This window comes from Triticum dicoccoides, chromosome 5A (assembly GCF_002162155.2).
Source record: "Triticum dicoccoides isolate Atlit2015 ecotype Zavitan chromosome 5A, WEW_v2.0, whole genome shotgun sequence".
Taxonomy (NCBI): Eukaryota; Viridiplantae; Streptophyta; class Magnoliopsida; order Poales; family Poaceae; genus Triticum; species Triticum dicoccoides.
The window spans coordinates 558,669,845-558,693,646 of record NC_041388.1 but is presented as its reverse complement, the minus strand read 5'-3'; positions in this window follow the sequence as shown (position 1 = coordinate 558,693,646).

Here is a 23,802-nt window from a genome sequence, read left to right as displayed (position 1 = left end):
CTTCTCACAACTTTGTCTCCAGTTCCCCTGTAATTTTATTTGTCTAGCTATTAACTTTGATTAAAAAATGGTGTGGACTAAAAACCCGGATGGACGTAGTAGCACTCCATTTTTATTTACTCTGCATATTAGATTTGACTGAAGTTAAACTTTGTAAAGTTTGACCAAGTTTAGGCCGAACACAACAAACCATAATTATTAGAGAGGGCAAACTGTACATACTCTCAAACCTTTTCGATAATTGAAATTAAAATTCTTTATTTGTACACACTCTCACACGTTTCCGATAATTTGGCGCATGTGTGGTTGTTCACTTAAGGGAGGGTAGTGTACCACACGTGAAGGACAGGAAGTGCGACCAGGACGCGTGGGCAGTAGTTTTCTTCACTGGTACGTTAAATCAAGAGTTTTGTTTCGTACTTACACAATTTAAAACGATTGTTATGGAGAGAATAAGAAAACCACTCCACCATATATTAGTCGTATACACAAGTACTATATGGATGCAACTTCATTGACTTTAGTGCACCTGCCTTTGGGTTTATGACAGGTGGGCCCAAAATGTGGCTGGCCCACCTGTCATACAGCCAAAAGCAGGTGCAATTAAGGCACCGGAGCTCAGTCCATACTATAGTATATAGATAAGCTGGAGCCTCAGCGCTTGTTCGCTAGGGTTTGTACTCTCCACACTCTCACCGCACTTCATATATATGTATATATACACGCTGGAGGCTCAGCGTTCCTTTGCTAGGGTTTGCTATATTCACTGTCTCTCACCCTCTTCACCAGATCTAAACAAGACTGCGTTGTGGCCGATGTCTCTCTCACCCCCTCACATCTGGCGAAGGAGGCGTCCGGATCCCATCACATCGAGAAGGGGAGGAGGTGCAGCGTTCACTCTATCGCCTTCGGCGAGGGAGGCAATCCACTATCGGCTGCGCTTTTCTCTTTCACCCAGCGCCTGTGCGGGAGGGCCACCACCCCTTCTTCCTCGCTGCTGTACGTAGTGTGGGCAGATCTGACCTCCCGTCGCACGCCTTGCCACATCCCGACGACCCTAAGTTATAAGTTTCTCTGAAACCGTCATTGGTCTAGCTGCATGCTGATCTTTTTCGATTCTATAGTCGAATCTAGGTCTTGGTTCAAAGAGGAAAGAAGGGCGCGGTGGGGTGGAGCATGAATCTAGGACGTGGTTCAATGAGGAAAGGAGGGAGGGAAAGTAGTATAGACTAGCTATCCAGCCGCTTTGTTGGTCGAAAAGGGAAAAAAGGGGGTAACCCAGGACACACATCTGTAAGGAACCAAACTCTTTGTTGAAAAGGGAAAGAAACTGGGGGGTCGGGTAGTTTGTGCAGGACTAGATTTGCTGGCCTCACATCGGAAAAAGTTTGAAAGAGAACAAATATGGGACCAACGCAGATATGCTACTTGGCTACATAGTCTGCATCACCCATTTATACGTGTGGACGCACATGGTGCTGGCATGTCCCATGTCCCATCCACATGATCATGCAGTGTGTTTTGAGATGTTGTGCTACTTGTATTGGTACTGTTCTAAATAAATGTTGAATTGAAGCTATTGTATTTTAAGAAATGCCACTCTCAGAATTAACTACTGAACTATTTTAAGAGAATTTATCTGTTAATATGAATCAATGCAACCATTTTAGAAATGCTACTGTCCTATACTTTGTTTTCCATCAAGATAAGGTAGATGCTTCTTTTTGTGGCCGCGTGTTTCATCCGCCTTTACTGGCAGTAATTGTTTCCTTTTTTGCCATTGTTAAATCAGGGATATCTATTCAACTTATTTCTATAGCAAACTTAAATGTCACACCGATGACTTTACTTGATTTCAGAGTAATTGCACAAAACGAGATTGGATTTCCTATTCATGTTGGCAGATTCATACGTGATCTTGTGTGCGTCATGACATGTTGGTACTTGCCTTCATCCACATGATCGTGCAATGTGTTTTGAGATGTTGTGCTACTTGTATTGGTACTATTTTAAATAAATGTTGAATTGAAGCTATTGTATTGCTGTCTTTTCCCATTAAGTAGTGAACAAAAATGGGACCAACCTAGACATTATGCTTGTTGCTTTGTTACAACAAACTCTGCATCACCCCCTTTATAAGTAGATGGAAGCACATGTTGTTGTTGCACCCACTCTCCCCTGGAACTGTTTATGCTTTTTGTTAATCTAATGCCACTGGTAAAATTAAGCAATGGCACTCCAGAATTAACTACTGAATCTTATTTCAAAACTGCAACACTTGTTAGGGATTGGCGAGATTACCATTTTTGTGGCCGCATGTTTCATTCTCCTTTATTGGACAGTAATTGATTCCTTTTTTGCCTCTGTTAAAACAGGGATATCTATTCAACTTGTTGCTATTGCGACATTTTGCTTCGCTTAATTTTGGTGGAACTGCACAAAATGAGACCGGATTTCCATATATGTGTTGAGATCTCTCTTAGGTCTTCCTCACGAGTTGTTTCAAATCTTGGTCTTGAAAGGTCAGTACCGACTTTCCTCAGAATTAACTACTGAATCTTAGTTCAAAACTGCAACACTTGTTAGGGATCAGCGGGAGTACCATTTCTGTTAGGGATCGGCCGGAGTACATGTTTAAGAAATGTATTGTTCAGATAATGTCTCTGTTATTATATATCAGTTACAGTGTTTTACAAATGGTACTATCCTGCTTTGTAGTTCTTTCTACATGTTTAACCAAGGTATTGTTAAGATAATGTCTCTGTTAAAATGAATCAGTCGCATTGTTTTAGGAATGATACTTTTCTGCTTTGTCGTTCTTTATACATGTTGAAACAAGGCATTGTTAAGATAATGTCTCAGTTAATATGAATGAATCACACTGATAGAGAATTGCTACTCTCCTGCTTTGTTTCCCATTAAGATAAGGTAGATTAGTAGATGTTTTTCTTCTGGGAGTACAAGTCATCAACTGTTATTTCTTAGTAATTTTTTCCCTTATACCTTTTGTTGCTTACAGGGATATCAAAATTAAAGCTTGGTTTTATTCTGACTTTGATTTTAGTTGAACTGCACAAAAGGAGCCAATGTGTCTAAGGCAAATTGCTGCATTACTGGGTCTAGTTGGTATTACCACTTTGCAAAAAGAAGCAGTCACTGTTTGAGCTGCATTACACAAGGAATGATCGAGAAGCTTTACAAAGTATTAGTAGATGCTGGTGACATGACTAGTCTGCAGAGAGCATAGGAAACTCTACAACACGTGGAGTGTATTGGGCAAAAAGTGCCCAGACAAGTACAGGAAGCCAGGACAGGACTCCAAATTTGTCAATGTCATTCTACGCAACAATGATGGGGCATCTGGGTATGGTAATCTATTTACCGTACTCTCAGTTTGTTAGTCCACCGATTGGTGGGTTGACACTGGGGCCAATATTCATATGTGTGCTGCTGTGTCTTTGTTTTCTTGAAGCATATAAATACGATATCCACAGGGATGCTCAGCTTGATTTTAGTGGAACTGCACAATGTCCAGATGGTTTGTGTCCTCCATAATACTTCATCATGCACAATACATCGAATGGTTCTCTAATCATTCATCGTCACCTTGAGCCACCGGACTATATGTTTGAATGGTGCTGCCAGCGTCGGCCATTAAGAAGGGTAAGAATAAAGACAAAAATAGAGATGGCTACTTTACTTGTGGTTCGGAGGAACACTGGGCAAACAAGTGCCCAAACAAGTACCAAGAAGCCAAGACTGGACTCCAAGTCTGTCAATGTCACTCTAAGCAACAATGACGGGGCATCTGGGTATGGTAATCTGTTTACCATACTTTTAGTTTGTTAGTCCACCGATTCATGGGTTGACACTAGGACCAATATTCATGTGTGTGCTGATGTGTCTTTGTTTTCTGGCAGCATATAAATATGAAATCCATAGGGATGCTCAGCTTGATTTTAGTGGAACTGCACAAAATGTTCAAATGGTTCATGTCCTCCATAATACTTCACATCATGCACAATACATCGAATGGTTCTCTAATCATTCATCGTCACCTTGAGCCACCGGACTATCAGATGACAAACTGATGACAAACCCTGCCCATTCCACAATCATAGGCATTACATATTTTCAATGGGAAAAGCTTGTCAAAGTTGACATTAGTTTCATATATTGTAATTGGAAAACCTTGTCAATTTTTGCTCATTGATGTTAGCCAGAAGACATGCATTTGATATTTTTGAGTGGGACACCCTTTTCTATGAGCAACGTCAATTGTTTTTTCCTATTCCCGTCTTCAGTTCAGAAGTAAATATTTACTTTGCTGAGATGCATAGTCACATGAATGTTGACTTATGTAAGATATTTTAAGAGTTTTTTTTTCTGAATATTGTCTATGTAATGCCAGGCCTTGTGTTTGATTGCAAAGTTGAGCTTGGAATGTTGTGGCATGCGGCATCACGAGCTGTTCACCGTGCCTCCTGAGAATAATGCTTCGTATTGTTTTGCATGTCAATCTAATGCCAGTGATTTGCTTGTTAGGAAGATCATCCTCTTCTGTTGTTTCCGTGCTTAAGAAGTTCACCGTATTATGTTTCATTCATAGCCTATACGACAAGTCGGGTAGGTTAGACGTGAAACCATATGATCTACCAACCAACTCATCATCTTAGGTCGTGATTGGATCGCCGTTTTCCAACCAAAACCGCTTGTAAATAAAAGCAGATGGTCTCGGGTGAAGCGCTTGGTTGGTCGATTTCGACTAGTAAAATATACACCGGTCTCTCAAATTACACGCATAACCCGTTGGTTTTACTTACAGACCTCGGGCCCTCGGTTTCATTACGCCTGTATTTTACGCGTTGTTTCCGATGACGAGTAAATTACACTTGTATCTTAATACAGGTGTGAAATAAACCAGAGCTCCCAAGCGCGGCCTTATTGTTTCATGCCGTCTTAGTCTCTCGAAGGTGCTCATAGGTGTCTGATGATCCTAGCTTCCTGAATGAGCAGCGGGCGCTGTATCAGACTATCCGTAGGGCCCGTGAGGCCCTCTCCATCGTCCTTCGAGTTGTTACGCTCGCCGTGGCGCCGAGCATTGTTAACATGGTCAATGAACATGAGCATTCAGGAGATGACTATTTTGACTGGATGACAGTAGGGACCCACTAGGGCCATAGCCGTATGTACGCAAGTGCCTCCTTATTATGTACAACTATATTCTTTTTGCTTCCTCCTGATTTCCTGACATGACGGTCCCACACCATTGTCAACCTATGTAGTCAATATTAATGAGAGAATTGCACAAGGTGCGGCCGACAGCTGGGACCAAGCAGCTCGAGCAGTATTTGTGTTTTTGAGGCATGAGCACTGCAGAGTTTTTCTTGGTGATGTTTTCGGTGTTGTTTAGAGGAGAGCAGGGTATTAACTGGGCGGGCTGTGGCCCATCTAGCCCACGATAGATATCCAGCCCAGATATTAATTTTTTTCAAGATGAAAATGGCTAGCCCAGCTATACGTTTTTTTGAGGAATACCCAGGCAAGGTCAACTTGTTATTCTCCGCCCCACTAGGCTGCAAATCTTTGCTAGGAGGGGTGCATTAGGCTTAACAGGAAAATGGGCTTTAAAAAATAATAAATGGGATGTAATTATAAAAACTGGGCAGTAACTATAAAAAATGCACCAAGCACGAAATTAGTTTATAAAATATTAGTTATGGATTTTGAAAATCTTAATTTTTAATTGTTGCGCGCGCAATGTTTTGTTAGATTTTTATGTAATACAAATTTATATTTAATCTGACTAGAAATTTCGGGATAAAAATATTTCGGATCCCATCAAAATGTGGGAAATTTTTATTGAATTCGGTCTTGAACGGTTGGTTGAAATTATTGATCGTTGTCCTAGCTAGAAAATGGGCTATACTTTTAACAAACTGTAAATGGGCTGTAGTAACTTCCATTAGAATTCAAAAATGGGTTGTACATTCTTACAAATCGCAAATGGGCTATAAGTTCTGTGTCACACACTTGTGGGCCTACTAAGTTGACGCGTCCCCTAAAAAAAGAAGTTGACGCGTATGTAAGGCTTTGTCAACTTATTATAGTCAACACACGGTTCTAGCAGCAGTGACCGTTGGATGTCCATCCAATGGATGTTATGCTTCTTCTTCAATCTCGAATATTCTAGCTTCATCCGCCCAAAAAATGATTCCTCCCCCTGACATCTGGGGCGCACTGTTTAGGAAGTTGACCTGTGGGCCTACTAAGTTGACGCGTACCAAGGGCTTTGTTAACTTAGTCAATATGAACGATTCTAGCTGCAGTGACCGTACGATATCCATCCAACGGCCATAGTGCTTCTTCAACCTTTGGTCTTCTTGCTCCAGCCGCCCAAAGCAGCGCCGGTCGTGGCGCCTGCTCCTGCCTCCTGTGGCCGGTTGTGCTGCCGCGGAGGCCTCACCGCCCCCTACTACTCCCACCGCCGGCCAGGCCATCCCTCCACTCACCCACACCCCCTGTTATTCTGCGGCGACGACAGCCTCACACCGCAGCCGAACCAGTGAACCCTCGTACTGCTCTCGCGTGGGCTTCCACTGCCGCGTCTTCCCCGGCTCCGCATCGTCCCCTTTCTAGGCCTCGCTGCTCGCCGTCGTCCACCGCCCTGGTGCTCTCGGCGCGGCGTGGTCAATGTGGTCAAGGAACGAGTTCCATCGGAAGAGTACTGTACGTGCAGAGCCTAACAGCTGAGTCCACGACAGCCGCAAGGAAGTGCCTCCTTTTTACGCGGAAAATAATTATTCCTCCACCTGACAGCAGGGGCCCACCAGACGGGCCACCGTATTTGGTGAAAAAAAAACGTTTCCCCCCTGACTGCTGGGACCCACCGGACGGGCCATCGTATTTCGCAAAAAAACATTCCCCCAGCTATCAGCTCGGACCCACCGGGAGTGCCTCCTTATTACGCACAAAAAAATGAATACTCCCCCTACTAGTTGGGACCCACCTTGGTGGGAGGCTGACTTGTGGGCCTACTAAGTTGACGGGGACGGAGTGCTTTGTCAACTTAGTCAATATGAACGATTCTAGCTCCAATGACCGTACGATGTCCATCCAACGACCGTAGTGCTTCTTCAACCTCCGTTATTCTTGCTCCAGCCTCCAAAGCAGCGCCGATCATGCCGCATGCTCCTGCCTCCCGTGGCCGGCTGTGCTGCCGCGGAGGCCTCACCGCCCCCTACTATTCCCACTGTTGGCCAGGCCCTGCGGCGACGGCAGCCTCACACCACAGCCGAACCAGTGAATCCTCGTACTCCTCTCCGCGTGGGCTTCCACTGCCACGTCTTCCCCGTCTCCGCGTCATCCCCTTCCTAGGCCTCGCCGCTCGCCGTCGTCCACCGCCCTGGTGCTCTCAGCGCGGCGTGGTCAACATGGTAAAGGCACGACTTCCATCGGAAGAGTACTATACGTGGGGAGGCTGACAGCTGGTCCACCGCGGCCGCAAGGAAGTGCCTCCTTATTACGCGCAAAATTATTATTCCTCCACCTGACAGCAGGGGCCAACTAGACGGGCCACCGTATTTCACGAAAAAAACGTTCCGCCTGACTGTTGGGACCCACCAGCTACATATTCGCACGCAAGGAAGTGCGTCCGAAAAAAATGATTCGCCCCCTGACTGCTGGGACCCACCAGCTACATCTTCGCAGGCAAGGAAGTGCCTGACAGTCGGGACCCACCTGTCGAAGCGTACGTAGCGTTATCATTCTGGCCGTGAACGTGTACGTACATACTGGTCGATGTAGAGGCGCGCACGTGTCGTAGGAGAGGCGCGCACGTAGCATGTACATGTATGTACAGTGGCCGGTGTGCAAGAAAGAAAATACGGCCATGTACGTACATACGGGCAGGGTCTCGAACGCCTACTCGTGCATACGTACAGCCAGGGCTCGTGTACATGGCTGGGTCGGAACGGAGAAACAACATCGTCGTCGTGTTCATGGGGAGCCAACCGGTTGGGTGGGAACGAAATGCGTCGTCATGTTCATCGGGAAGGCTTGGACGGAACAGCCGATGGAAAACGAGGCCTGGCGTACCGTAGAACGGAGGAAACGACCTTGTGTTCGACCAGCCACGGTCGAAACAGGATCCTGTTCATCGGGAGGAGTCTGGCATACCGCAAAACGGAGGAAATGGACCTCCTACAGTCGAAACGGGGGTCCTGTTGATTGGGAGGGGTATGGCGTACCGCAAAATGAAGGAAACTGACTTGTGTTGCATCGCTAGGGTCGAAACGGGGGTCCTGTTCATCGGGAGGGGTGTGGCGTACCGCAAAACGGGACTCCACGGGATACTGTTCATCTCCACCGTCCACCCCTCCAGCGTCCACGGGCTACTGTTCATCCATCGTCGACCTCCTCCAGCCTCCAGCTATGACTATTCATCCATGGGCTCCTGTTCATCCAGCCTCCACCGCGCACTACTCCACCGGCTACTATTCAACCAGCCCTCTCCACAGGCTCCTGTTCAACCACCCCTCCACCGTCTACTGTTCATCCAGCCCTCCACGAGGTGGTCCTGTTCATCCTGCCCTCCATGGGGTCCTGTTCATCCAGCCCCAACTGGCTCGATCAATCGGGTTCCTGTTCATCCAGAGGCAACACCACGGGGTCCTGTTCATCCACCCCCACCTGGAACTGTTCATCCAACCCCCCAGCAACGCTCACTGTTCATCCAGAGGCAGCATCGATCGGCTTCAGTTAGCAGCAGTAGCGAAGGAATCGCTCGATCGGGTTCAGTTAACAGCCATCGATCGATCGCTCGGGTTCAGTAACGCGTAGCCTATAGTGCAATTGCTCAGGTTCAGTTAGAGCCCAACGCCTCGCACCCACGCGCATGCGTGTACGAGAGATATGCGCATCGCTCGGCCCCGACCACCCACCGTAACCGGGAATGCCCCGATATTTTTCTCATCCTCACTTCTACCACGGTTTTTTCTGTTATGGACGGCCCAAAGAATGTCATGCAGCTGTGTCTCCGGCCCGCCTAGGACAAAAAGCCCATTTTCTGTCATAGAAGTAGGAGCCAACCACATCTATGATGATACCAGGTTTTGTCACAATTATCGTCATAGAAGTGTCATAAGTATGACAAAAAAAATTCGTTCGGCCCAAATTGTCACGGATATGTATTTTTTGTAGTGAAGTGTAGATGTACACTCTTTGTTTTTTAGCCGATGTACACTCTTTGTTGGAAGACCAAGGGAGTACACGTGCATGCACTCACATACATAGCCAGGGTGGTTCGCGCGCAATGGTGGACTCCTGTCGCACCTGCGTAAAGTTTTGTTCAACTGATTTCTTTGCTCTGCCAACTGACAGGTGGGACCCAAAAACCAGGTGACAATTTAACCATTCAACAAAGTTCCACGTAGACTATGTGGCTGGTCAGTAGGGTGTAATACGGTGCTCTACGATGAGCTAGTGATCGTATAATCACCACAAAACTATATATAGTGATCGTAAAGAGCGTATTGTTACATACGCTGACCGTGAGTGTATTTTTCTTGTTTCAAATTAAGCCATATTTAACCGGAAAGGACTAGTACTTGTACTGCTTTGATGTGTCCCGTAAACTCACCGAACGAGGAGATGCTTGCTTACTACGCCTCTCCCTTGCCCACACGCGCGGTGGCTCGCGTGACGAGGAGAGGGTTTTGACTACAGCGCCCTCTCCCTCTCCCTCTCGCTCGCCCTCGCCCTCGCGGTGGACGTGCAGTAGTTCAATCTGTGTCAGATTGCCAGAAGTATATTATACTGTAGTATCATCATTGTTGGACCTTCCGAAGAGGCGAAGAGCCAAGTGCAAGGTTCACACGAGTATGAACTATTGAACCTCCCGAAGAGGCAAAGAGCCAAGCGCAAGGTTTTATAGGAGTTGTCGTCCTAGTAGGAGTATTACAACAATAGCGAACGATGCTACTGTATGATGCCGCCACGTCACCTATATCCAAAGATGTGCCACCTTTTTTTTCTCAATGAGCGTGTTGGATCACGTGCAACAGCCACACAAGTTGCATGTACACATAACACATTTACTACTAATAAATTCTAAAGGACAAATGCTAGTATGTCACACAAGTTAATCTCCAATTCATGTGATAAATTTGTGCACGACTAGTCTACAGATATTCACAGCGCTACTGTTCACAATTTACCATACCCCACTTACACATTATAGATGGGCTACATGTCTTCCTCCAGGTTCCAGTCCCACGTGTTCTTCGTGGATGGCACGATCCTTAGTGGTGGGCAACAGGAATCTTTGTCACAACTTTCTAGTCCGGTTCCACACGAGGGAGACTCATCCAAGCTAAAGTGGCATAAATCAGGGATAGCGTGTCCCAGCATGTCGTTCATCCTGCGGTGCGCACTAAATAGACAACCATGCTTCATGAACGGCAGGCCTTCGGTGTCGTGCACGGAAGGTGGCATCCGCTTCAAAATGGGGTAGATATCCCCAATGAAAAGAGAGTACTCTCCAAGAGTGTTCCTCGGCACCTACGTAGCATCACGGGGGTCGAACTCCGCGCCATTCATTTGGTACACGCGGCATCTCAGATCTAGACACATGGTGACGTACACAGTAAAGGTCCATCCATAATAATATTGTGCTCAAATATAGCGGTCAGTAATACTGTGCAGCAAACAGTACTATTCCGGTATAGTGGAAGTAAAATAACCGGCTTATTATATATAGCCGCTCTTGGCTACATGGATGAGATAGTAAAACATGTAAAAACAAAAATGGTGGCAGCTAGTGGGTTCAAGTCTTCAAGGGCCTAGCTAGCTATACGCGTCCTCCAAGGTAAAAAGTACTCCTACTAGTACTAGTAATTAGTAGAACAACGAAAGAGAAGGCGAGAGGGTTAAAAAATATAATACTAAATGGAATACCTGGGTAGATGGTGATGGTCCGATCGTGGTAGATTGTGTGACCATGTTGCACATCGGTGGTACCATGGGTAATGACTGCTAAGATAGTTGATCCCAATATGCCAAAGTCAGCTACAAGGTTCCAGGATAGACCGAATCGCGGATGCAAATGCACATCCAGGATCGGCGATCTTATTTTGATCGGGGGATGACTGGTACCTGCAAAATTGTGGAGTACCGTTAGGGATGCAAATGATGGTTTGTGCATTCCATTTGTAATCTCCCGTACCGTAGGATGGCAACCAAATGAAACAAGTCCCCTGGCTTGTCATCGCGAAAACGCGACCTAGATGGCGCACGACATCTTCAAACATGTAGGGGTACAAATCTACCACGACCAACATGCGACAACCTCTGTCGTTACTGCCTCTTGTATTTATCGCAATCCTTATGTCGAACACCGCGATGAGATAGTAATCATCGTAGATGCATGCTTTGTCGGCGGGTCCGCAATTGCTATCTTCTTCAATCTCATGTAGGCATCATCATATGTATTCAAGCCCATCCAATCCGGAAGGCCGATGCCAATGGTTGAGAAGGGGTCTACGGGAACGGCCGCACTACTGTGGATGTTGTGCAAAATGATGGTGGTATCCGGCCTGAGGTATGCAAGCCAATCTTCGTTGGCACCGACCCAGACCTACATATAAGACGGTAGGCAGCGGAGAAATTACGGGATGGAAATGGAATAACTAAGTACTACATGATCAAACTCCATGATTGACCTGCGCATCGGACAAAATCCGACTACCTCTCAACATCGACAACTCTAGCAGAGTCAACGTGCAACCATGGCCAGGGATCAACAAACTGTTCGAAGGATTGTCCCATAGAAGAACCTTCTCCTCGAGGACGCATGGAAGACCAACAAGCATGGCCTTTTCCCAAGACTGTTTAAGCACCGTCTTGAAAAAGTTGGTGCAGGAAGCACCGAGTCTTGCGGCGGTGAGGACGTCGGAGCGGCATGCGATTTCTCCCCGATGATTATCGTCCAAGGTCTCCAAGCCTCGACGAGGAGGGGAACCGTGATGTCTACTACACAACCTTCTTCTTGTAGATGTTGTTGGGCCTCCAAGTGCATAGGTTTGTAGGACAGTAGCAAATTTCCTTCAAGTGGATGATCTAAGGTTTATCAATCCGTAGGAGGCATAGGATGAAGATGGTCTCTCTCAAGCAACCCTGCAACCAAATAACAAAGAGTGTCTTGTATCACCAACACACCCAATTCAATGGTAAATTTTATAGGTGCACTAGTCATGCGAAGAGATGGTGATACAAGTGGTATATGGATGGTAGATAAAGGTATTTGTAATCTGAAATTATAAAAACAGCAAGGTAACTAATGATAAAAGTGAGCACAAACGGTATCGCAATGTTTTGAAACAAGGCCTAGGTTTCATACTTTCGCTAGTGCAAGTTCCCTCAACAATAATAACATACTTGGATCATATAACTATCCCTCAACATGCAACAAAGAGTCACTCCAAAGTCACTAATAGTGGATAACAAACGAAGATGTTATGGTAGGGTATGATACCACCTCAAAGTTATTCTTTCGAATCAATCCGTTGGGCTATTCCTATAAGTGTTACAAACAACCCTAGAGTTCTTACTAGAATAACACCTTAAGACACAAATCAACCAAAACCCTAATGTCACCTAGATACTCCAATGTCACCTCAAGTATCCGTGGGTATGATTATACGATATGCATCACACAATCTCAGATTCATCTATTCAACCAACACATAGAACCTCAAAGAGTGCCCAAAAGTTCTACTGGAGAATCATGACGAAAACGTGTGCCAACCCCTATGCATAGGTTCATGGGCGGAACCCGCAAGTTGATCACCAAAACATACATCAAGTGAATCACGTGGTATCCCATTGTCACCACAGATACGCACAGCAAGACATACATCCGATAAGATAACTTCAAAGGGGAAACTCAATCCATTACAAGAGAGTAGAGGGGGAGAAGAAACATAAGATCCAACTATAATAGCAAAGCTCGCGATACATCAAGATCGTGCCAAATCAAGAACACGAGAGAGAGATCAAACACATAGGTACTGGTATATACCCTCAGCCCCGAGGGAGAACTACTCCCTCCTCGTCATGGAGAGCGCCGGGATGATGAAGATAGCCACCGGAGAGGGATTCCCCCTTCGACAGGGTGCTGTAACGGGTCTAGATTGGTTTTCGGTGGCTACGGAGATATATAGGCGGAAGAAGTACGTCAGGGGGGCCACGAGGGGCCCACGAGGGTGGAGGGCGCGCCCCCTGCCTCGTAGCCTCCTCTTAGGTCCCCTGATGTGCACTCCAAGTTTACTGTGCTTCTTCTGATCCAAAAGTAAGTTCCCTGAAGTTTCAGGTCAATTGGACTCCGTTTGATTTTCCTTTTCTGCGATATTCTAAAACAAGGTAAAAACAGAAACTCGCACTGGGCTATGGGTTAATAGGTTAGTCCCAAAAATGATATAAAAGTGTATAATAAAGCCCATAAACATCCAAAACAGTAGATAATATAGCATGGAGAAATCAAAAATTATAGATACGTTGGAGACGTATCAGCATCCCCAAGCTTAATTCCTGCTCGTCCTTGAGTAGGTAAATGACAAAAACAGAATTTTTGATGCGGAGTGCTACTTGGCATAATTTCAATGTAACTCTTCTTAATTGTGGTATGAATATTCAGATCCATAAGATTCAAGACAAAAGATTAATATCGACATAAAAATAATAATACTTCAAGCATACTAAGTAAGCAATTATGTCTTCTCAAAATAACATGGCCAAAGAAAGTTCATCCCTACAAAATCATATAGTTTAGTCATGCTCCATTTTCGTCACACAAGAATGCTCTCATCATGCACAACCCTGATGACAAGCCAAGCAATTGTTTCATACTTTAGTAATCTCAAACCTATGAACTTTCACGCAATACATGAGCGCGAGCCATGGATATAGCACTATGGGTGGAATAGAATAATGAGGGGGTTATGTGGAGAAGACAAAAAGGAGAAAGTCTCACATCAACGAGGCTAATCGATGGGCTATGGAGATGCCATCGAATGATGTTAATGCAAGGAGTAGGGATTGCCATGCAACGGATGCACTAGAGCTATAAATGTATGAAAGCTCAACAAAAGGAACTAAGTGGGTGTGCATCCAACTTGCTAGCTCACGAAGACCTAGGGCACTTGAGGAGGCCCATTGTTGGAATATACAAGCCAAGTTCTATAATGAAAAATTCCCACTAGTATATGAAAGTGACAAAACAAGAGACTCTCTATCATAAAGATCATGGTGCTACTTTGAAGCCCAAGTTTGGAAAAAGGATAGTAGCATTGTCCCTTTTATTTTTTTATTTTTTATTTGGCCACTCTTTTTTTGGCCTTTTTTGGGGACAATGCTCTATGAATGATGATCATCACACTTCTATTTACTTACAACTCAAGAACTACAACTCGATACTTAGAACAAAGGATGACTCTATATGAATGCCTCCGGCTTTGTATCGGGGTGTGCAATGATGCATGAGTGACATGTATGAAATAATTATGAAAGGTGGCTTTGCCACAAATACGATGTCAACTACATGATCATGCAAAGCAATATGACAATGATGATGCGTGTCATAATAAACGGAACGGTGGAAAGTTGCATGGCAATATATCTCGGAATGGCTATTAAAATGCCATAATAGGTAGGTATGGTGTCTGTTTTGAGGAAGATATAAGGAGGTTTATGTGTGAAAGAGCGTATCCTATCACGGGGTTTGGATGCACCGGCGAAGTTTGCGCCAACTCTCAATGTGAGAAAGGGCAATGCACGGTACCGAAGAGGCTAGCAAGGATGGAAGGGTGAGAGTGCGTATAATCCATGGACTCAACATTAGTCATAAAGAACTCACATACTTATTTCAAAAATCTACAAGTCATAAAAAACCTCGGTACTACGCGCAGGCTCCTAGGGGGATAGATTGGTAGGAAAAGACCATCGCTCGTCCCCGACCACCACTCATAAGGAGGACAATCAAATAACACCTCATGTTTCAAATTTGTTACATAACGTTTACCATACGTGCATGCTACGGGACTTGCAAACTTCAACACAATTATTTCTCAATTTCACAACTACTCAACTAGTACAACTTTGATATTATCACCTCCATATCTCAAAACAATCATCAAGCATCAAACTTCTCTTAGTATTCAAAACACTCTTAAGAAATTCTTATTAATCTTTAATACCTAGCATATTAGGACTTTAATCAAATTACCGTGCTATTAAGACTCTCAAAATAATCTAAGTGAAGCATGAGAGATCAATAATTTCTATAAAACAAATCCACCACCGTGCTCTAAAAGATATAAGTGAAGCACTAGAGACAAAAAACTACTCCGAAAGATATAAGTGAAGATCAATGAGTAGTCTAATAATTATGCAACTATATGAAGACTCTCTAACATTTAAGAATTTAAGATCTTGGCATTTTATTCAAGCAGCAAGCAGAACTAAATAAAATAAAATGACGCTCCAAGCAAAACACATATCATGTGGTAAATAAAAATATAGCTCCAAGTAAAGTTACCGATGAATGAAGACGAAAGAGCTTAGGCTCTTGGCTATCCTTGAATATTACCTTGGGGTGCCTTGGGCATCCCCAAGCTTAGGCTCTTGCCACTCCTTATTCCATAGTCCATTGAATCCTTACCCAAAACTTGAAAACTTCACAACACAAAACTTAACAAAAAACTCGTAAGCTCTGTTAGCGAAAGAAAACAAAACACCACTTCAAGGTACTGTAATGAACTTATTATTTATTTATATTGGTTTTAAACCTACTGTATTCCAACTTCTCTATGCTTTATAAACTCTTTTACTAGCCATAGATTCATCAAAATAAGCAAACAACACACGAAAAACAGAATCTGTCAAAAACAGAACAGTCTGTAGTAATATGTAACTAACGCAAACTTATGGAACCCGAAAAATTCTAAAATAAATTTCTGTACCTGAGTAATTTGTCTATTAATCATATGCAAGAAGAATTAACTAAATATCACTCTCCAATAAAAAATGGCAGCAATTCTCGTGAGCGCTAAAGCTTCTGTTTTTTACAGCATGATCACAAAGACTTTCCCCAAGTCTTCCCAAAGGTTCTACTTGGCACAAACACTAATTAAAAGCATAAAACCACATATAAACAGAGGCTAGAAAATTATTTATTACTAAACAGTAGCAAAAAGGAAGGAACCAAAATAAAGTTGGGTTGCCTCCCAACAAGCGCTATCGTTTAACGACCCTAGCTAGGCATGATGATTTCAATGATGCTCACATAAAAGATAAGAATTGTAACATAAAGAGAGCATCATGAAGAATATGACTACACATTTAAGTCTAACCCACTTCCTATGCATAGGGATTTTGTGAGCAAACAACTTATGGGAACAATAATAAACTTGCATAGGAAGGTAAAACAAGCATAACTTCAAAATTTTAAGCACATAGAGAGGTAACTTGATGTTATTGCAATTCCTACAAGCATATATTCCTCCCTCATAATAATTTTCAGTAGAATCATGAATGAATTCAACAATATAACCAGCACCTAAAGCATTCTTTTCATGATCTACAAGCATAGAAATTTTATTACTCTCCACATAAGCAAAATTCTTCTCATGAATAATAGTGGGAGAAAACTCAACAAAATAACTATCATGTGAGGCATAATCCAATTGAAAACTAAAATCATGATGACAAGTTTCATGGTTATCACTATTCTTAATAGCATACAAGTCACCACAATAATCATCATAGATAGCAACTTTGTTCTCATAATCAATTGGGACCTCTTCCGGAATAGTGGATTCATCACAAAATAAAGTCATGACCTCTCCAAATCCACTTTCATCAATATAATCATCATAAATAGGAGGCATGCTTTCATCATAATAAATTTGCTAATAAAAACATGGGGGAGAAAAAATATTATCTTCATCAAACATAGCCTCCCCAAGATTGTGGCTTTGCATATCATTAGCATCATGGATATTCAAGGAATTCATACTAACAACATTGCAATCATGCTTATCATTCAAATATTTAGTGCCAAATATTCTAATGCATTCTTCTTCTAGCACTTGAGCACAATTATCAGAATCCTTATTCTCACGAAAGACATTAAAAAGATGAAGCATATGAGGTAACCTTAATTCCATTTTTTGAGATTTTCTTTTATAAACTAAACTAGTGATAAAACAAGAAACTAAAAGACTTGATTGCAAGATCTAAAGATATACCTTCAAGCACTCACCTCCCCGACAACGGCGCTAGAAAAGAGCTTGATGTCTACTACACAACCTTCTTCTTGTAGACATTGTTGGGCCTCCAAGTGCAGAGGTTTGTAGGACAGTAGCAAATTTCCTTCAAGTGGATGACCTAAGGTTTATCAATCCGTAGGAGGCGTAGGATGAAGATGGTCTCTCTCAAGCAACCCTGCAACCAAATAACAAAGAGTCTCTTATGTCCCCAACACACCCAATACAATGGTAAATTGTATAGGTGCACTAGTTCTGCGAAGAGATGGTGATACAAGTGGTATATGGATGGTAGATAAAGATATTAGTAATCTAAAATTGTAAAAACAGCAAGGTAACTAATGATAAAAGTGAGCACAAACGGTATTGCAATGTGTTGAAACAAGGCCTAGGGTTCATACTTTTGCTAGTGCAAGTTCCCTCAACAATAATAACATAATTGGATCATATAAATATCCCTCAACATGCAACAAAGAGTCACTCCAAAGTCACTAATAGAGGAGAACAAACAAAGAGATTATGGTAGGGTATGAAACCACCTCAAAGTTATTCTTTCCAATCAATCCGTTGGGCTATTCCTATAAGTGTCACAAACAGCCCTAGAGTTCGTACTAGAATAACACCTTAAGACACAAATCAACCAAAACCCTAATGTCACCTAGATACTCCAGTGTCACCTCAAGTATCCGTGGGTATGATTATACGATATGCATCACAAAATCTTAGATTCATCTATTCAACCAACACATAGAACCTCAAAGAGTGCCCCAAAGTTTCTACCGGAGAATCACGATGAAAACGTGTGCCAACCCCTATGCATAGGTTCATGGGCGGAACCGCAAGTTGATCACCAAAACATACATCAAGTGAATCACGTGGTATCCCATTGTCACCATAGATACGCACGGCAAGACATACATCAAGTGTTCTCAAATCTTTAAAGACTCAATCCGATAAGATAACTTCAAAGGGGAAACTCAATCCATTACAAGAGAGTAGAGGAGGAGAAGAAACATAAGATCCAACTATAATAGCAAAGCTCGCGATACATCAAGATTGTGCCAAATCAAGAACACGAGAGAGGGTGATCAAACACATAGCTACTGGTACATACCCGCAGCCCCGAGGGGGAACTACTCCCTCCTCATTATGGAGAGCACCGGGATGATGAAGATAGCCACCGGAGAGGGATTCCCCCTCCGGCAGGGTGCCGGAACGGGTCTAGATTGGTTTTCGGTGGCTACGGAGGCTTCTGGCGGTGGAACTCCCGATATATTGTGTTCCTCGATCGTTTTAGGTTATATGGAGATATATAGGCGGAAGAAGTACGTCAGGGGGCCACGAGGGGCCCACGAGGGTGGAGGGCGCGCCCAGAGGCGGTGGGCATGCCCCCTGCCTCGTGGCCTCCTTTGTAGGTCCCCTCACGTGTACTCCAAGTCTTCCGGGCTTTGTCTGATCCAAAAAAAAGTTCCGTGAAGTTTCAGGTCAATTGGACTCCGTTTGATTTTCATTTTCTACGATATTCTAAAACAAGGTAAAAATAGAAACTGGCACTGGGCTCTGGGTTAATAGGTTAGTCCCAAAAATGATATAAAAGTGTATAATAAAGCCCATAAACATCCAAAACAGTAGATAATATAGCATGGAGCAATCAAAAATTATAGATACGTTGGAGATGTATCAAACTGCCTGGCGAATCCATGGGAGCAGCGGCGAACTGCCTTCTCTTCAGGGGGAGTGGAACTGGCGAGGAGGAGATAAGAGCATAGTAACTGCAGGGCCTCATCCCTTCCAACTGTAGCTGCTCCATCGTTCCTTAGCGAAGGGGTGAGGCTATTATTTACTATGTACTCGTACTGTAGCAGTACTAGTACTACTTTCTCAACTAGTAGTGTGATGTACTGTGCTTCTTGAAGGAAATATGCCCTAGAGGCAATAATAAAGTTGTTATTTATATTTCCTTATATGATGATAAATGTATATTATTCATGCTAGAATTGTATTAACCGGAAACTTTGTACATGTGTGAATACATAGACAAACAGAGTGTCCCTAGTATGCCTCTACTTGACTAGCTCGTTAATCAAATATGGTTAAGTTTCCTAGCCATGGACATGTGTTGTCATTTGATGATCGGGATCACATCATTAGAGAATGATGTGATGGACAAGACCCATCCATTAGCTTAGCATAATGATCGTTCAGTTTTATTGCTACTGCTTTCTTCATGACTTATACATGTTCCTCTGACTATGAGATTATGCAACTCCAGAATACCGAAGGAACACCTTGTGTGCTATCAAACATCACAACGTAACTGGGTGATTATAAAGATGCTCTACAGGTGTCTCCAATGGTGTTTGTTGAGTTGGCATAGATCGAGATTAGGATTTGTCACTCCATCTATCGGAGATGAGTTTATGTGTTTTGATGTACCGAAGGTAGTTCGGAGTCCCGGATATGATCACAGACATGACGAGGAGTCTCTAAATGGTCGATACATAAAGATCGATATATTGGAAGCCTATATTTGGACATCGGAATAGTTCCGGGTGAAATCAGAATTTTACCGGAGTACCGAGAGGTTACCGGAACCCCCCGGTAAATGTATGAGCCTTATTGGGCCATAGTAGAGAGAGGGAGAGGAGACCAGGGCAGGCCGTGCGCCCCCTCTCCCTCTGGTCTGAATTGGACCAGGAGGGGGGGCGGCGCCCCCTTTCCTTTCTCCCTCTCTCCCCCTTCCTTCTCTCCTAGTCCAACTAGGGAAGTGGGGGGGGGGGGAATCCTACTCCCGGTGGGAGTAGGGACTCCTCCAGGGCGCGCCATAGGAGGGCCGACCCTCCACCCTCCTCCACTCCTTTATATACGTGGCCAGGGGCACCCCTAGATACACATGTTGATCATTGATCATTAACCCGTGTGCGGTGCCCCCCTCCACCATAATCAACCTCGGTCATATCATAGCGGTGCTTAGGGAAGCCCTGCATCGGTAGCTTCATCAACACCGTCATCACGTCGTCGTGCAGACGGAACTGTCCCTCGAAACTCTACTAGATCGTGAGTTCGTGGGACGTCACTGAGCTGAAGGTGTGCAGATTACGGAGGTGCGGTACGTTCTGTACTAGGATCAGTCGATTGTGAAGACATACGACTACATCAACCGCGTTGTCATAACACTTCCGCTTATGGTCTACGAGGGTACGTGGATGACACTCTCCCCTCTCGTTGCTATGCATCGCCATGATCTTGCGTGTGCGTAGGAATTTTTTGAAATTACTGCGTTCCCCAACAGTGGTATCCGAGCCAGGTTTATACGTAGATGAAATATGCACAAGTAGAACACAAAGTAGTTGTGGGCGTGGGTATATACATATTGCTTGCCGTCACTAGTTGATTCTTGATTCAGTGGCATTGTTGGATGAAGCGGCCCAGACCGACATTACGCGTTCGCTTACGCGAGACTGGTTCTACCGACGTGCTTTGCACACAGTTGAATCGAATTCAATGAACATGGTTCTTTCTGAAGATCAAAAAGCAGTCGCTATACCGCGTTATCGGATTCAATGAACAAGTTAGACGTCCTCTACTTTGTAGCAGCCACGTAAAACTTGCAACAACAAAGTAGAGGACGTCTAACTTGTTTTTGCAGGGCATGTTGTGATGTGATATGGTCAAGACATGATGCTAAATTTTATTGTATGAGATGATCATGTTTTGTAACATAGTTATCGGCAACTGGCAGGAGCCATATGGTTGTCGCTTTATTGAATGAAATGCAATCGCCATGTAATTGCTTTACTTTATCACCGTGATAGTCGTGGAGGCAATAGTTGGTGTGACGACAATGATGCTTCGATGGAGATCAAGGTGTCAAGCCGGTGACGATGGTGATTATGACAGTGCTTTGAAGATGGAGATCACATGCACAAGATGATGATGGCCCTATCATATCACTTATATTGATTGCATGTGATGTTTATCTTTTATGCATCTTATTTTCTCAGATCTACGGTAGCATTATAAGATGACCTCTCACTAAATTTCAAGGTATAAGTGTTCTCCCTGAGTTTGCATCGTTGCAAAAGTTCATCGTGCCGAGACACCACGCGATGATCGGGTGTGATAAGCTCTACATTCACATACAACGGGTGCAAGCCAGTTTTGCACACGCAGAATACTCGGGTTAAACTTGACGAGCCTAGCATATACATATATGGCCTCGGAACACTGGAGACCGATAGGTCAAACGTGAATCATGTAGTAGATATGATCAACATAGTGATGTTCACCATTGAAAAGACATGGTTTAGTTGACTTGGATCACGTGATCATTTAGATGACTAGAGGGATGTCTATCTAAGTGGGAGTTCTTAAGTAATATGATTAATTGAACTTTAATTTATCATGAACTTATCCCTGATAGTATTTGCATAACTATGTTGTAGATCAATAGATCGCGATGTAGCTCCCCATTTATTTTTGATATGTTCCTAGAGAAAAACTATGTTGAAAGATGATTGTAGCAATGATGCGGACTAAGTCCGTGATCTGAGAAAATTATGTCCTTGATGCACAGAAGAATTATGTCCTTGATGCACCGCTAGGTGACGGACCTATTGCAGGAGCAGATACAGACATTATGAACATTTGGTAAAGCTCGGTATGATGACTACTTGATAGTTTAGTGCACCATGCTTTATGGCTTAGAACCGGGACTTCAAAAACATTTTGAATGCCACAGAGCATATAATATGTTCTAAGAGTTGAAATTGGTATTTCATACTCTTGCCCGTGTCGAGAGGTAGAAGACCTCTGACAGTACTTTGCCTATAAGATGGAGGAGAATAGCTCAACTAGTGAGCACGTGCTCAGATTGTCTGGGTACTACAATTGCTTGAATCAAGTGGGAGTTAATCTTCCAGATAAGACAGTAATTGACAAAGTTCTCTAGTCACTATCACCAAGTTACTAGAACTTCGTGATGAACTATAATATGCAAGGGATAACGAAAGTAATTCCCAAGCTCTTCACGATGCTGAAATCGGCAAAGGTAGAAATCAAGAAATAGCATCAAGTGTTGATGGTTAACAAGACCACTAGTTTCAAGAAAAAGGGCAAAGGGAAAGAAAGAGGAACTTCAAATAAGAATAGCAAGCAAGTTCCTGCTCCCATGAAGAAGCTCAAAGCTAGACCCAAGCCTGGAACTGAGTGCTTCTACTACAAAGGAAATGGTCACTGGAAGTGGAACTTCCCTAGATACTTGGCGGATAAGAAGGATGGCAAAGTGAACAAAAGTATATATTTGATATACATGTTATTGATGTGTACTTTACTAGTGTTTATAACAACACCTTAGTATTTGATACTGGTTCAGTTACTAAGAGTAGTAACTCGAAACGGGAGTTGCAAAATAAACAAAGACTAGTTAAGGGCAAGGTGATGATGTGAGTTGGAAGTGATTCCAAGGTTGATAAGATCACCATCGCACACTCCCTTTACCTTCGGGATTAGTATTGAACCTAAAATAAATGTTATTTGGTGTTTGCGTAGAGCATAATATGATTGGATCATGTTTATTGCAATACGGTTATTCATTTAAGTTAAGGATAATTGTTATTCTATTTACATGAATAAAACCTTCTGAGGTCATACACCCAAGGTGAATGGTTTATTGAATCTTGATCGTAGTAATACACATGTTCATAATATTGAAGCCAAAAGATGCAAAGTTAATAATGATAGTGCAACTTATATGTGGCCCTGCCGTTTAGGTCATATTAGTGTAAAGCGCATGAAGAAACTCCATGCTGATGGGCTTTTGGAATCACTTGATTATGAATCATTTGATGCTTGCGAACCATGCCTCATGGGCAAGATGACTAAAACTCCGTTCTCCGGAACAATGGAGCAAGCAACAGACTTATTGGATATAATACATACTGATGTATGCAATCCGATGAGTGTTGAGGCTCGTGGCGGGTACCGTTATTCTCTGATCTTCATAGATGATTTGAGCAGATATTGGTATATCTACTTGATGAAACATAAGTCTAAAACATTTGAAAAGTTCAAAGAATTTCATAGTGAAGTGGAAAATCATCGTAACAAGAAAATAAAGTGTCTGCGATCTGATCGTGGAGGAGAATATTTGAGTTACGAGTTTGGTCTTCATTTGATACGATGCGGAATAGTTTCGCAACTCACGCCACCTGGAACACCACATCATAATGGTGTGTCCAAACATCATAACCGTACTTTATTAGATACTAGCAAAAAGGCCCGTGTGTTGCTACGGGTTGAACATCGGCCATGTCAACCGCTCATACATGTAAAGGTGGCAACCTAGAGGCTTCACCTATACTTAGATTGATCTAACAATATTCAGATTGTGCAAAGTGCAATCAACATGGAATTTTTCATCAATTGTGGGAAATCCTAAATCCAACTTCCAGTTCAAACCCATTTAATTAAATTCAAATGA